This window comes from Dufourea novaeangliae, unplaced genomic scaffold (genome assembly GCF_001272555.1).
Source record: "Dufourea novaeangliae isolate 0120121106 unplaced genomic scaffold, ASM127255v1 scaffold108, whole genome shotgun sequence".
Lineage (NCBI taxonomy): Eukaryota > Metazoa > Arthropoda > Insecta > Hymenoptera > Halictidae > Dufourea > Dufourea novaeangliae.
In genome coordinates, this window is record NW_015374014.1 from 642103 (window position 1) to 657571 (window position 15469).

The following is a 15469-nucleotide window of genomic DNA, read 5'->3' on the forward strand; positions in this document are numbered from 1 at the left end:
TTTAACTAAGAAGGCTGGGTTTGCGTATGGTGAGGTACTTTCGCGAATAATCCCGCTAGCCTGAAGTGTCGTTATTAATTCGCTTAATTTTTCGCGTTCTTTCCTCGACATGCGATAAGGTCTATGATATACTGGATCATTGCTGAGTAATTCGATTTTCATTTCCCCAACTTTTGATTGCCCTAGTTCTTCGAGTTTAAATGCTACATTTCGTCGGAAACGATTTAATAGGTTTACTAATTGTCTCCTGACTCCCTCACTTAAATCCTCACAATGTACATTCTTCTCTTCAATGGGTTTACAGAGGTTTATTTTCTCTACGCTAATAATTTTATTAGACTCTGCCGGTAGGTGTCCATCGTCTACTTTGATAAACCTTATTTCCGATATGTCTACTATAGCCCGGACTCTCGGTTTGAATACGTCACTTCCTATTAATACCGATCTCGACAATTGATCATCTGGCACAATGAAGATCTTTATTTTGAACTCGATATCATCGAGGATTATAGAAATAAGCGAACACGCAATTGGGTTGGTCAGTGCATTATTAAATCCGGGCAATATCTCGTCAGTTCCTGTGAACCCTTAAATTCAATGCCAGAGCTTCACTTTCTCTGATGATAGAATAGCCACTGCCTAAATCTACCGTGCAATATTTCTCTTCACCGTTGATTAGACATATTTTGAGTGACTTATTTATTTTCATCCCTTCTACCTCCAGAACTGAAAAAGACGGCCCCTCCCTGGCGGTTAGTCATTCGGCCCTTCCCTTTCTGTCTCTACTCAGCTTCTTATAGCACGACTCTTCTGACTGCTCTAAGATACCGCAATTTGCGCATTTCCTTTTATTTTTATCTTTCATCTGATTTCGCGGCAGGTCGGTCTCTTGACACTCGAGACAGAACGCCTTATGCATCCCCTTTTCCCACACTTATTGGGTGAGTGTTGTCGACAATATTCAGCGAAATGTCACTCGCACTTCAATTGTAAGATGAAGTTGCCCAAAGGAAACAAGAATGAATTCACACCGCGCAACTGGTAAATAAACTTTATTATAAAGTGAGTGTGTTAACTATAAAATGTTCGAGAGAATCTTATCGATCTTATACGTCTGGTGGTTGACGTGAATCTCCCGTTCACGACGCAGGAAAATTCGCACCACCCGATGAAAACTAAGAAGTGGGGCATTGGGCCCTACCAACGCAAATGCTAGGGCGCTTTCCCAGCCCACGCAACGTCTACAAACCCAAACGAGGGGATGCGCCAGACAACGTGGAGTCAGAGGAATAATAAGGGTAGCGCCAGGATGGCTACACAGAAGACCCTTGTTCCCAAATATCGAACTCCGGGCCTTACGCAATGCGTGGCTAGGTTTACGCTACTCAACTTTCCCAGGAAGTCTCCTGCCGTACTTGAGTCCTAAACAATAAATTTAAGAAAAAGGCACCAGTCGACTCTCAAAATAACATTTCTTAATTTACCGTAACATAAATTAAATTACGATGGCCTTAACATAAGCTCGTCTCAACACTTATAACACCCCTTACTCGTTCCGGCTTTTGCTTTGTCAGGCTCAGTATACTCCGACAATGGACATTTGGTAGCCGTCATTTTGTTTAAATCTGTTACATCTCTCGTTTTGTTTGAACTCGGGAAGATGTGTCGGTTAGAAAGTTCTAAGTTTAATTTATTAATCTTCCCCAACTTAACAAAACGGTATGTCCGATGATCTTGCCCGGGCGAGCTCTTGTAATTTACCGCTTCTTCCATCGATTTCCTGATACTTTCTTCGGCTAGGAATTGTCTAATTATCGTTACAGAAAAGACCGCCCAAGTTAACAACGAATTTTGCAATCCGTCATGCCAAAGTTTAGCATTTCCTTTCAATTTTAATATCGCGAGATATAATTTGGTTTTGTCATCCCAATCATACATTTCTCCGCACGTATTTACCTTTCGTATCCACTCACTAGCAGATACATTCTTGAACTCCGGGTCAAATTCCGGTAATATTTGTTCATTAACGTAATGCGACCGCCTCTACCCTGTTTTTACAATACCTGACAATACTTCGGCCAATTTGGCAAAATCTGACTCACGGCACTTTAGACTGCTGTGCTCAGAATTTCTGCGACTGATGCCTGGAGGGCTCGATGTTCGTCTCTCTTGCTGCCTTTTGTTCAAGTTTTCGTGAACGTGCTTCCTCGATTCGTGCCTGGATCGAGTCCTTTTCCTTTTGTGATCCCGCTGGCGACGACTTCGACTTCGCGAACGTCGTTCTTTTCTGTTTCGATAAGATGATTTGTAAGGAGACATGATTATATCCCACTTCTGACAGTCTGTAGCATGTCAAATTATAATGAACAAATCTTTGTTCTTCAGGACGGTTTACTTCGATTGCTCTGGGCAACGGTTCCAGGCAGAGTGTCCTTCGGTGGTCGTTTTCCACCTTTTCTCTGTCGGCAGTATTTCCCTTTGTCTACCCCCGCCAGGTCAACGCCAGCCTTAGCCCGGGGTATCAGTCGTGTTGACGTCCATTCCGTGAGGCCCGGCGTAAACGGCCATTGTTCTCTTCTTAGAACACATTTCTATCTTCAATACCATGCGTATTTTACATACCTATCACTGCTGGACACAGCTAACTCTAGTACTAGCCGCGTTAGTACCTACTGGAGTCGGTTGTGGGTTTGGTCAACTCAAATGAAGATCTGTTAAACGTGATGTCGGTTTGCCAGCGATCAAGATCGCAGCGCTCTTCACAGGATTTGACTTGATCGTCTACTGAAAAACAGTTGCCACGGGAAAGGAAACATGCATGATGAACATTTAATAGAATTTGTGAGAAATTATAGTGAATTCATTTTATTTTGTGGAATTAGTCACAGTACTTTTTCTGACGGTTCATTGTGAGTTTTCACAAATTCTATTAAATTAATTTTATTAATCGATGAATGTCTTATAAATTCTTCGTATTACGTAGTGAAATAATACATAATACTATTTCCTGCTATTGTGTCATAACAAATCTATTTAATACAATGAAAAAAATAATTCTTAATAAATAAGAAAATAATAAAAACAAAAATAATTAAGTAATTTCTTCCCTATTCCGATCCACAATATCATTTTGTGGGATGAGACACAATACTTTTTCTGACTGAAATCATACAGTTCACTGTAATTTTGCACAAATTCTATTAAATGTCCGTCATCAATGCTTCGTTTCCAGTGACAACCGTTCTTAGCAGAATGTCAAGACAAATCGATTTTGATTTGACTTGTTGACGGAATCGCGTACTGTGAATTGTGAATGCTCACATTGGATTACGTGTGAGCGATACTGACAGCTGCCTAATTCACGTGATTTGACCGTACCGCGACTGCTAATGAGAATCACACATCAAATTCCAGATTGTAACTGATCGTTATTTGACCGTACCGTTGAGCGTTAGTGTGAATCTGGCTTTGGAAACGATACACGTCGTGTAATGTGTCACATTATAAAGTGATTGTTAGTTATTTTTAATGTGCCGGATACCAGATGGCAAAAGATTTTATCTTGATTTAGGAGTAACTTATTTATCATAAAGAAAAGCATTAATTCAAGTGTTTTGCAACTTTTGATCGACAGTTACCAACCTTAGAAATTCACTGAACACGTCCATAGTTGTAGTCAGTGAAAATATATTAGATCATTTCATAAGTATGCGTTTTTGTTAGATTTCTCTATGGACAACTGTCGATATGGTTGTTAATTTCAACTTCTTTCCAAGCTCATGTCATGCAATATGATTAATGACACCTTCAAAGAGCTGGAATTCAATATTTCAGTTTTCAAATGCCTGCGGATTCGTTATGCCGCTGAACAAAGGTAATCGAATACCCCGAAAAGCTAATATTCGTGTTGCAGCCACAATAAATATTCAACAATAATTGAGGCTTATAGAATTTTCGAATGGGAGACACTGATTTTCAGAAATATAAAAAAATTATATTTTATATTTTAAATTTTCTATACGCACTGATCTTAAATTAAATATACCAGCAGTACAGCGCACAGTGACCAAGCAGTTTATATTAACGATAAAATAAGTATATTGCCTCAGCAAGTAATTTTTTTCGATCGAAATTGTGTCTTACAAAGCTTCGAAGATCAAAGCTCGTTATAACTAGGTTCAACAATTATTTTCTCTGAAGTCCGTTTCTGATTGTTTGCTGAAAGCTTTATTGTACAAAATATTAGGTCAAAATGTCTGAACTAATAACACTTTGACTGCTATGCCACTCAAATATGGGTGATACGTAAATTGCAAAGAGCCTGGATTCTTTAGGTATCGTTACAAAATTTTGCATAAAATTAATATCGCAGTATAATTTAAAACAAGATTAACAACCTCTATTAACTAAACAACTATATTTTTGACGAATTATCACTTAAAAAATTAAACGATGTGTGTCTGGCTACGAACCACTTTTTTCACTGTGGCAGTCAACGTGTTAGTAAACTGGAAAATATACATATAGTAGTTCAGAGACATTATGGAAACTAGATTTCATACGTTACATTAAAATTAATTCAAAATATAATCGGAACACAAAATCGAAGTTTGTAAAATTTTAATATCGAGCAGGATTGATATCATTCACATCTACATATACTTCGAAGATTACGAAGTAAAGAAGGATGGCAAAAAGTGGCCTTTATGGTTCTTCCGACACCTAAAACATTAATGAGACATTATTGCATACCTAAGTTCTAAGAAATTAGGAAGACATAATTATTCACCGTCAATGTATTGGGATAGATGTAAAACAGAGCAGATGAAGAAGAAAGTGCATAGAGCAACAGATTGGGAGTTGTTGACTTTAGAAAGTCGTAATTTCTGAACAAAAGTATGAAATGCAAAGATTGTAACGCTATTATGTAAATATATGTAGGATCAGAGATAGTAGAATTATACAGAAACAGGATAATTCATTTATTAAACACTCTAACTTTATAATTCACAAATACAATATGAAACACTATAATTAAATATATTATTATAGTTCGTCAAAGTTATACCGTCCGTGTTTTCTATACCGTCCGTCTCTATTGCTAGAAAAACACTACTCGAAATATGATCGGCATTTACATAATCCATTCTATTCTCTCTCACACTCATAACTAAATTATTCTCTCTCAGTCTCTCTCACAGATGCAACAAACTACCTCTTGTTATAAACAACTCAACTCTTCACGGCGGCAATGAACACAAAACGACACGACGTTCACAGTGAATACAAAATAATCAATATCACATATACATATAGAAAATTACCCTACATATAAGTCCATTTCATTTTCCTTCTCCGTAAACGCGTCGGAGTGACTTTGAGGGATTTTTCTTTTTTTTTCTATTTCTACGCGCAACGAACGCGTGAAAGACATGCCATTGCAGGACTGGGCGCACAGTTATATGAGAATGCATTCATTATTAAATTTCTTCGCTAGGGAAAATTGAGTTTTTCGAGATGCCGCGTCGTTGGAATCTCGTTAAAGGGGTTTAAAAGTGGCTGGGTCCGCAAGTATGCGAGTATTGTCGAGCTAGACCGAATAGGTAAATCATACGTAAAGGGTGAGTCACCTAAGAATTTTACCTGAAATGTCTCCGTTGTTTTTAATGATACGAGAAACTGTGCGTGGGAAAAATGTTTTCTTCAGTGGAGCATTTATTGTTATACAGAATATTTTTTTCTCAAGGTCATATTTTCCGATATTTCAAGGTCATTGTTCTTTTCATTAAATTGCAGGTCAAGTTCGCTGCATAGAGCGTTTTCGTTGAAAGTAGTTGGTCGTCCAGGGTGGGGTTGCTTTTCACACCTTATATCACCTTCTTCGAGGCATTTATACCAAAAACGTACCGTCCGATCGCTACTAGTACATAGCCCGAATGCAGCGTTGATCTTCTTAGCTGTCTCCGTTGAAGAGCTGTTAAGCCGGTGCTCATATAACAGAATAGCACGCAGTTGACGTTGCTCCATTTTCGTTCTCGGTTAATCTCCCTGTTACGTCCGCACCAATTTATACCCATTACGCAGAAGGTTCGCGCACACACTCGCACATTCTGGAAACTTCTTGCGTGTGCTTTGATTTAAGGGGTCAGTCAGAAATTTTCGAAACATTAGTTACAGGCGTTAAAAAATGAACATTTTATATAATTCTAAAGTTGACTTGAAACTTTAAACGCGTTTTTCTCGAAACTACAGTTTTCAAATCGATGATCAATATTTCTCAAAAACTACTGTGTCGATTTACATGAAAACTTTTACGCCTTATTTCAAATCAGAAAAACTTGTCCTTGAACGAAGGATTTTTTTTCGTTCCATACTTTTCTTTTAATTGATCAAAAACGTAGTGATTTTTAGGTGAAAATTGCACTTTTTCAGGAAAATGTTCGCCATTTTGTTCCTAATCAATATTTCGAAAAACCCCACGTTCAAGGATTGGTTCTTTCATTAGATAAATCTTACTGAATTTTTAATTTCAAATGAACCGTTACGAAGTTACAGTGATCACGGCAGACCACTTTTTGTGAAGATACATCAGGGAGATCGCTCACCATTTATTTACTCATAAATATTTTTAAGCAAAACAATTACCTTATAATCTAGAAACTGCAATCTTTGAAACACGAACACATTTTTTGAACAAGGTCTTATAGTTTTTGAGAAAAAAATTCTCAAAGAACACTTTTTTCGGTCTCCTGACTGAGCATGACCCCTTAAAGACGAAAACGTTCACAAAACAACCAATCCGGGAAGGGCTTACGGGACACCCTAATATATGGTTAGTCGAGTTGGTATCATTAATTAAAATAAATCAATATTTCTCTGTTTCTAGTTTCTATGAATTACACCGTAAAACATTTATTTTCATCTAATTGGTACAGAATATCAAACAGGTAAAATAAAATAAAAATATCCCTAACATCTATTAATTGTTTCAGTATACTGAGTTTTCGACACTCGTATGTGCTATAAATACATAAAATTTCAGTGTATAAGAAGTCTGCTGTAAATAGCAATGTATATCTACAATCATTTAAATGCACTAAGGATATAGAAAAATAGAAATTACAATCTGCAATGTACTGAGAAGACGGTGTCTACCTTACTGTTGTCGGCATGCGCCAAGAATACTGAAACTTGCGACTTGAAGTGAAAAGAGAGAACTATGACACACTTAAATTCGGCTAACAGAGGGACAAAGACTCACCAGACGTTACTGATCTATGTACGTAAACACATCGATCCTTTGTAATGGCGACAAAAGGAGTGGCGAACAGTGCGACCGTAGTTTATTTACCTTGGCTGTGGGTTGTGTGCTAATTTAATCGAACTCTACAAACGAAAAGCTAATTTAGCAGGATATTGTTCTACGGAACGCTACGTGAAACCCGTGCATCTCAATAATAATTACCTTATGCTGTTAATTTCATTCGAGTAGTTCTGGAAATTTCGATGAATATATGCTCAGAATTTACTAGACAACATATCTACTCACTAATTTCAATACATTTCGAATTTTCACTCATGAATTGACAAGAATGAACATTCTGTGAGTATTACAACCATGTAAAGTCTTGGCCCCTCTTTCTTTAAACACCCCCTATTTTAATAATGAAAAGTGGAACAAAGTATTCAACGAGTAATGCTTAATACATAGTGAATTTATGTTAATGTTTCCGATTGCGGAGTTCATGGCTTTATAGTATACAATTTAAATATTTTAATGAAAATTTTTAATGAGATTGTCAAAAGTTTAATAAAATAATTACTAGACTGCGGATGTTTATACAAATGTAAAATATTATGGTTTAATTTCTCCAAACTGGATGCAGCGAAAAATGTATTTATCCTGTTAAGGGTTCTAACAGTTTCGAAATAGGAAAGAAACCTAAATAAACCTTTCTGAAATTTGTACTGCATTGAACTTTAGACGATTGGATATTTTATAAGTTCATAAAATCTATATAAAACAGACACTACAGAACCGATTGTTTTAAAGACTATCGGTAAAACACAGAACAGAAGACTGAATAAGATAACGTATAAAGTGTACATAAAAAGAAGATACATTACTAAAAAACTGAGATCAGCGTCTAAGTCTAATTGCAAGTGGACAAATATATAGGGTATTAATAAAAATGTGGGTCACTTTCACAGGGGGGAGTCTATATGACAAACAAAGACAAAAATCATGGATGATGAAATTGCATTCGAGGTTTCGTTCTCGAGGTATTAATTGTTGAAAACACAGGCGACATACGTCTGACACGATAGGTTATTCTACTTCAGAGGCGCCCTCTTCAACTGTTTCATGAGTTAGTTTCATTTGTTTCACTATATTTCGTTTATTAAAATTTAATTAGCTCATCGATCGACCCCGTGTATTAGCTGAGAATCGACTGTTCAAGTAGTATAACCCACCGCACCAGGCGCGTATTTACACGTATATTCAATAATTAATAACTCGGAAACGTAGCCTCCAACGCAACTTCGTCATTCGTGATTTTCGTTCCAGTTTGACACGCAGAATCCACCATGCAAAAGTATCCCACCTTTTTGTTCGCATCCTGTATATCGACGTCAGTGTCGAAAAAACATTTTCAATCTTGTGTGCCACGTTGCACGAATCATAGTTCGAGTTTATATCCTGCAATATATACGATCTTCGTCGAAGGATTCGCAGCGATATCCCGTCCCGGAAGATTGTTTGATAGCAAGTTGTGGGACTCGAACGATAGGAGGAAGGAATTCGATAAGGTGGATTACAAGTGGCCATCACGGACGAACCACACACGATCCTTCCAGGCTAGAAGCATTCTGATCGGAACAGTATGGTACAACGGGTATAGCATCAGTGCCGCAATCCCTATAATTCGATTGCAACCGAAACAACGTTAAATCGGAATGATTAGAATTCACGTAGTTGGTTCGATATTTTGCATGGATACTATTCGTACAATAAAATCTCTGCAGGGCAATCTGCTTTGCGAATTAATGGAAAGTTTCTCAGCCTCAGATAATGGTATTGTTTAAAATGATCATTGTCGATTTTACAGCTCTTTCGCAGGTATTTTTACGTGAAATACCTTTTTACATAATATTCAACTTAAATTACCAACTTGTGAAGCTGTAAACTCGAAAATGATCATTTACCGACTTTGGACAAAGTTAGACTGATTGAATCAAGGTTACCCCGATTTACGGTAATCATAATTCATTTATTTGACATTAACGACAATAATTGAATAAATTAATAATAATCAACATAATGCATAACTAGTTAGGGAAACGGCGTCACGACGGGGTAGCGAGGTAAGATGGGGTATCGTACCTAAACGCTAACTGAAAGATGCTAGACATGCGACTAATATACCAATACGAAGTTATTATGTTATAATAATTGGGTCGCCGACATGAATGACGGGGGTAGCACGGGTCTTTTGTTTGTAGCTGTGAATGTTGTGAAACTGTTTGCGTGGCTAGGCTGATCTTATTTTGTGTGAAAAAGAAATTTATAATACATATACAGGGTGTAACATAAGTGTTGTAGGTCCCTGACATGGGTCACTCGTGAAGAGATTTGGAACAAGCTTTTCCTAAGCAAAAATATTATCCAAGGTTTTCTTAAGGAGATATTAACGAAAAACCGCGACCAATCAGAGGTACAATTAAGAGGTACAATTCTCACTTTATTTGAATTTTTCCTTAGCTTCTCCATCATGCCCCCTCCCTTCTCCTAATTTGATTGTTCTGGACTCAAACTTCCGAGGACGTCTGTCTTCGACCAGAGCTTCCGGAAAACAGTCGATTTTATTAAATCAATATTATTCATGGTCGGTGAAGTTTGACAATCTTTTCGATGTCGGTTGTGAAGTAGACTTTGATCTACTGCTATGTAGGTAGTCGTACTATGCTAGTAACATTATAAACTTGGTACATCTGAGACATGTAGCAACAAATAAATAGGCTGAGAATAGACGATTCACAGGTCACAAATTCCTATTTTATTATTAAAGCAAATTATCAAACAACTATCAAATATATTCTGTTGATCCGTCATAGCTGCTCTAAATCGCGCGCTATGTTTCGAATTGAGTCAACTCTAATTGTAAGTAAAAATCTCAATGATTATCACACCATAGGTAGTTATCAAAGTATGATGCTTTTAAAATACTATATTGCATTGGTTCCGTGTGTTTTTGAGATAGATCAGTAAAACTACATGCAACAAAAACGTAAATATACATGGTTCGTCTTTTAAGTGTTAATATTAGGTATCGAAGTATAAATCGTCGAAGCTGGGGACCGGGTCTATCCTGAGCCATAGCAACATCTCGGAAATATTCGTTTCATCATCGTATAAACAATTCGATGATTGCAGTTACCAACGAGCCATCGTTGACCTGGCAATAGGAACACGATGTGTTAAAGATAAAATTACAATTGAACTATTCTGGTAATGCAGCATACAGTAGTCTTTTGAAGAAGTTCTTTCAGGAAAAGATATTAAATACTTTTACATTAATTTCACTGTAATTATTTTAAACGTCTAGTTCCTATTATGTCCTCGGAGTCTTAGCATTGAGCCATTCCGTCTAGATTTTCGTCCGTGCACAAAGGCATGAGTATAAAGTAAAAGAAAAACATTTTTTAATGAAAATGAAATTGAGATTAATGATCGGATTACAAGAGTGGATAAAGACTAGCAATAATAGTAAATAATAACGAGTAGGTTACTGGGTGGACAGAGGCAACGTTGCATCCATAGAAATTAGTTCAGACGACGTTAATAAATCAAGCGTTAGTCGTATTTGAACGGTAATATTCGAAGTCAGGCAGTAAAAGATAATTTACAAGTGTTGCTTCAATGTTAGACTTTATTGCCTCAATGGTCATTTCACAATTACAAGGGTATACATTCTATGCACCGATCGATTAAGTATAACCACTTATACAGGGTGTAACAAAAATGTCCTCTGACCCGGAAATGGAGCACTCGGAGGGTGAACTGGAACAACTTTCTCCTTAGCAACAATGTAATCTGAGGCTTCGTTACAGAGATATTAACGAAAAACCGCGACCAATCAGAGCGCGAGTTTGCCAGTCGAGTACCCGCGCTAGCGGTGGCTACGCGCTGCGCTCGTACTACGAAGCTCCGAACAAGTAGGTCAGCATGTATCGCAGGAAACTGCGTATAATAGCAAATCAAAAACACGTAACAAATAAAATCATACTTTTTATCATCTGCTGTTTGTTATTTAAAGAGATTAATGAATAAAACGTAAATGTAGGCAAATTATGTGTAACGTAAAATGATGAATGCGCATATACTTTTTTATAAATTCCTTTTTACGAATTTGTAAATTTTCTTTTCAAATAACGTGTGAACGAAAAGGTAATGTAACAGAGAATGAACGAGAAGTGATCGTAATTCGGTATTGGTATAAAAATTCGTAGTTTAATAACGGTCAACAATGTTACCGATAATGAATAAGTTTCTTCAAAAAGCCCGAAGAAAAAGGTAGGTACAGAAACTTGCAGAATTATCGCCGGAAATAAGCGATTGCTTGCGTTTAATTAAGAAAATAAGAATCAGCTATAAATTGAGTAGAACTCACCCTCTCCGAAATTCACTTGCAGTTTGTAAACCTGTGTCACTAGGTCACTGACCGATCCCGGTTATTGACGGCCGAAACGGTTTATGGCAGGGTATCGCCCAGTTCGCAGGTGATCGCAGGTATACCTCACCAGCCGAAGTTAAGGGTTGTAACGTCAAGTGCGTCCTGGTTATTCCACCGAATACGTACTTACTTCACTGCACGACCACTAACACTGATCACCCGACACAATCACTTAATGTATTTTTAATCCAGCGTGTTGTTCCTACGTTAGGAAAATTTGTGGCCCTGGAAAGGGCCGATTGTTTTCAATTTTTCAATGTTTTACGTAACCAAACACTTGCACAGCAACACCCGCATTTCCGTTACTCTGTACGTACCACCATTACATTGAGTAATACACCCGTGAACTGAACATCTATATCGCCCGATTGCTAACCGACTGACAGAATTTTTCCGGAAGGACTTCCTCTACCCCCAAGTAGTTTCCCATCGTTAGATTGTGAGTTCACTCCCACCACGACAAGATTTAGGTAAAAAGAAACCAACGGTTCTAGGATAATACGTGCTTTGCAGAAGTGCAAGGAAAGTACCGTCGCACAGTCTCACCAAGGCGCGTGGCTCGTTAATTTATTGCCAGGGTACCTACTGCTTCGAGATAGGAAACAGACATCACGTGCATCGGCTTGAGAATGTCGGAAATAAAGAGGACCACCAACGTGCCCGTTGACTCGAGTTGGAAAGTACAATGTACATTGTTTTCCTCGAGGAGCAGGGAAAAAATTGTACGGACACGTGTCAGTTGACGCTGCTTGGCCCTGGCCAACCACCTTTGTAGAGGCCGGAGCGGAATTTTCGGTTATTTATGGCTCAAAATCTTCGCCCTCGTAGCAACCGTGAACTCACAGCGGAATTGACAATCGACAATTTTATTACAACTCTGTGAAATTGTAGTTCTCATGAAAACATTGCATACGTATTTTTTTTATTATTCCGCAAATATCTCGGAAATTATTAGAAATATAAAAACCGTATTTGTTAAACTCTTTTCCGTAAAATAAGCCTATCGGTAGGGTGATGCGGTTCATATTAACGTAGTAGTAACCTATTGAAGACAGCGATGCGCCCCGGTTCAGGTAGAAGAACCGTGCGCTCCCCTATTACAGTCGACTGATGGTATCGCTAACGCTCCAGACTATTTCAATGAGATTGAAATCTATATCAAAGTGTTACAATCTTAGGTGGTTGAAATGGAGGATTCGACACGTAAATGTAATAATATGCATTTAATAAACTATTAATATGTTAATAATGTACAATGGCTATCTATACGTTCTCTCTCAATTACCATCTATCGCCAACTGTCGAATCGTTTCCTTCCGCACATATCTGCGACCTGTAGCGCTCACGTCGGCATGTACATGAGTAGGCACGCGGCAAGTTCGGTTAGTGTTATAAGACTATTACAAAAGTGTCAATGATTTACGGAAAAGAGTTCAACGAATACGGTAGTATTTTTTTGGATTTACCTGCACCGCGTACTGTCAGGAGTCGGCGAAAGATTGTTTAAAGAAAAGCATTATTCTGGAATTCAATGACATAGCTACATTCAATGTCAAAACAAACACAATATTGCAAATTATACGGTTTTTATATTTCTAATAATTTCCGAGATATTTGACGGAATTCTAAAGAAGAATACGTATGAAATATTTTCATGAGATCTACAATTTCACAGAGTTGTTATAAAATTGTCGATTGTCAATTCTGTTGTGAGTTCACGGTTGCTACGAGGCTGAAGATTTTGAGCCATAAATAACCGAAAATTCCGCTCCGGCCTCTACAAGGGTGGTCGGCCAGGGCCAAGCAGCGTCAACTTACACGTGTCCGCACAATTTTTTCCCTGCACCTCGAGGAAAACAATGTACATTGTAGAGTCTCGTGTTGACAGTCGAGCGGTGCGGACGTATTTGTATACAATCGCGAGTGCCATAATACCAAGTGCTGGTGTCTGTAAATCACTGAAGCCACGTGCTCAATATCGTATGAACGATAGGGAGCAAAATAACGGGATCTCTGAGTACAGGGATCCGGACTCAGAGGACTCAGGGAGACCAACCGAATATGCAATCCTACGCGGCAGCAGCAACAAACAATCTCTTTCCCCGTAAAGAACAAGCAATAGTACTAGAATCAATTGAAGGATTATCCATTAAAGATTATGCGATTGCTCTTGCAAAAATAGTTAAACCCATAGAGATACTCTACATTTCAAGAATTTCAAACGGCAGAATATGTACCTACTTGGAATCTAAACAAATAGTCACCCACTTGACATCAAAATACAAAGATATAACAATCAATAATCGTAAAGTTGAACTAAGGCCTCTAATCACTCCATCACAGAGACTAATACTGTCCAATGTCTGCCCCTCAATTCCACATGACCATATTGAGAATATCTTCAGACAAAACAATATCCGTATGACTTCAAAACTCTCCTCCATCAAAGTTGGCATTCAAGAACCTGATTTAACACACATACTAAGCTTCAGACGCTCAATATACATAAACCCAGAAGATATAACTAAAATTCCAAATTCATTCGTAATCACATACGACAACACCCAGTATAGAATTTTTGTGAACTCAGACAAGTTGAATTGTTTTCTCTGCGGACATGAAGGACACGTCGCTAAGCAGTGCCCCAACACCAACCAAACATGCAATGAAGCAACACTAAACAAGGAAACATCTGCCTCAACGACTGTAAGTAATCCCAGTGAAATATACAGCCCGCCCTCCACGAGTAACGAAAAAACAACTAACCAGCCAGAAGAGCTTCCCCCAACCACCAACAAAAGACCTCTATCAACATCAGATAGTAACTCTGAACATAACCACAACCCCGAGAAAGCTGACAAACCAAGGCAATCTCTAATCAACCTCAAAACTATCCTACAATTAAATCGTCTCCCAACTAATCCCACCAATGAAAAACCTCGCAGCAACGGACCTCAATACAAAAAGCCTAAACGTCCCAAATCACTTGACATTGCAATCGAGAAAATTGGTGAAATGCTGGAACGCGCAAAAAATACCATCGAGAATGAAACAAACAACTTCCCACTAAACTTCATACAATTCCAAAGTTTTCTTGAAAACGTGTTTGGCGTAGAGAACGTATTAGAAGTGGCCCGAAACTACACCCAAGATATACAAGCCCTCCACCAAATGATAACAAAGATCTACCCTACACTAAAAGAGCGCAGCATCAAGAATAGGCTCCATGGAATCTGCAAAAAAATAAAAAAAGACCTACCTGAAATACTTCTAAATGACCCATACACCATGGGTAGTACATCTACCCCTGCTTCTACGGATTATGAATCGGATAACGAACCTAAGCAAATTGCCACCCAACTGAACCTACGATAAACCCATTCTAACCACATTAACCAACCTCAGATACATTATGTTCGACATTATTCAATGGGACGTAAATGGATTTCTGCCACGAATCGACTCTATCAAGATACTTGTTACGTCCCGCGTTGCGGTCGTTACTTTATTTATATTTTCGGGTCCTGGCTCTTTTAAGGTGCTAAAGCACGCCCTGTCTAAACTTACCGATGATATACAGAATTAGGATATGGAACGGGAGGGATTGGAAATCACTCTCGTTTATAACAACAACAAGATATATTCTAACAATGAATAAAATAAAATATACAATGAAGTCTTAACATACCAATGATGATGAATGATTAACGCTTGCGGCTGGTTCAGTCGGGGTT